Genomic DNA, 2,075 nt, shown 5'->3' on the forward strand with positions numbered 1-2,075 from the left:
TGTAACACAAAGAAAAAAAAAAAAAAAGTCGGAATTGTTTTCTGCTTCAACAACCGGTATCCTCAATAATCTGCTGTGTTCAGCACTTGGAAACACAACTTCCTCTACGGAGTGCTGCAGGATGGATTTTGCAACTGTTGTTTGCAATACGTAGGGAGGGGGGGTCAGGATCACTGAACAGGGAAATCGTTTACGTGAGATAAGAAGACAAGCGGATACATAAATAGTCCACTAAGTTACAGTGAAACTCCAATCCAAACATACATGATGTTGTCAAAAGTATTGGGACACCTGCCTTTATACACACACATGAACTTTAATGGCATCCCAGTCTTAGTCCGGAGGGTTCAATATTGAGTTGGCCCTCCCTTTGCAGCTATAACAGCTTCAACTCTTCTGGGAAGGCCGTCCACAAGGTTTAGGAGTGTGTCTATGGGAATGTTTGACCATTCTTCCAGAAGCGGTTTTGTGAGGTCAGGCACTGATGTTGGACAAGAAGGCCTGGCTCGTAGTCTCCACTCTAATTCATCCAAAAGGTGTTCTATCTGGGTCTCTTATCAGAAACCTTCTGAAGCCAAAATAAAGTTTATACTCATGCAATCAAAGTATTGGAATACAAAATATGTATTGGATTCCATGATAGTTTCTGGATGGGGCTGAGTGTTGCTATGGGGGAAGTGAAAGTTCTGGAGGGGGCTAGGGAACTCTGCCATAGAATTGATGGCCCTGTGGGGGATGACGTTTCTAGAGGGAGCTAGGGGGGAACCTTTGGGGGATGGGGTCTCTGGAGGGAACTGAGGAGCACCTGTGGGGGATGTGGTCTATGGAGAGGCCTGGGTGTCTCTCCAGGAGGCTGGGGGTTTTGCAGGGGCAATGTGGGAGACTGGAGGGCACTGTGGAAGGCTAGCAGGCACTGTGGGGGCTGAGGCCTCTTATGTGGCTTATAAGCACAGCGGGGATGCGGTTTCTGAAAAGGAGCTGGGAGCACCCGTGGGGGATGGTGTCTCTGGAGGGAGCTGGGGGGACACCTGTGGGGAATGTGGTCTATGGAGAGATCTGGGCGCCTCTCCAGGAGGTTGTTTTTTTTTTTTTGCAGGGGCAATGTGGGAGACTGGAGGGCATTGTGGGGGCTGAGGATTCTTACGGGGCTTGGAGGCACAGAGGGTGATGTGGTTTCTGAAGGAAGCTGGAGGGCACCAGTGGGGGATGGGGTCTCCGGAGGAAGCCGGGGGGCCCCTGTGGGGCAAGTGGTCTATGGAAAGGTCTGGGCGTTTCTCCAGAAGGTTGTTTTTTTTTGTGCAGGGGAAATGTGGGAGACTGGAGGGCACTGTGGAAGGCTAGCGGGCACTGTGGAGACTGAGAGCTCTTATGTGGCTTATAGGAACAGCGGGGGATGCGAATTCTGAAAAGGAGCTGGGGGCACCCGTCCGGGATGGTGTCTCCAGAGGGAGTTGGAGGGCACTTGTGGGGGATGTGGTCTCTGGAGAGCTTTGGGCATCTCTCCAGGAGGCTGGGGGTTTTGCAGGGGCAATGTGGGAGACTGAAGGGCACTGTGGAGGCTGAGGGCTCTTAGGGGGCTTGGAGACACAGAGGGCTATGTGGTTTCTGAAGGGAGCTAGGGGCAACTCGTAGGGATGGGGTCCCTAGAGGGAGCTGGGGGGCACTTGTGGGGGATGTGGTCTATGGAGAGGTCTGGGCATCTCTCCAGGCTGTTTTTTTTTTTCAGGGGCAATGTGGGAGACTGGAGGGCACTGTGGGGGTTGAGGGCTCTATGGGGACTTGGAGGCACAGAGGGTGATGCAGTTTCTGAAAGGAGGTGGGGGGCACCCGTGGGGGGTGTGGTCTCTGGACGTCTCTCCAGGAGGCTGGGGGTTTTGCAGGGGCAATGTAAGAGACTGGAGGGGACTGTGGATTCTGAGGGCTCTTAGGGGGCTTGGAGGCACAAAAGGTGATGCAGTTCCTGAAGGGAGCTGGGGGGGGGGGGTCACCTGTGGGGAATGTGGTCTATGGAGAGGTCTGGGTGTTTCTTCAGAAGGCTGGGGTTCTTTTCAGGGGCAATGTGGGAGACTGGGGGG

Source organism: Lithobates pipiens, unplaced genomic scaffold (genome assembly GCF_037356315.1).
Source record: "Lithobates pipiens isolate NorthernLeopardFrog02 unplaced genomic scaffold, aLitPip1_a1.2 Scaffold_8, whole genome shotgun sequence".
Classification (NCBI taxonomy): domain Eukaryota; kingdom Metazoa; phylum Chordata; class Amphibia; order Anura; family Ranidae; genus Lithobates; species Lithobates pipiens.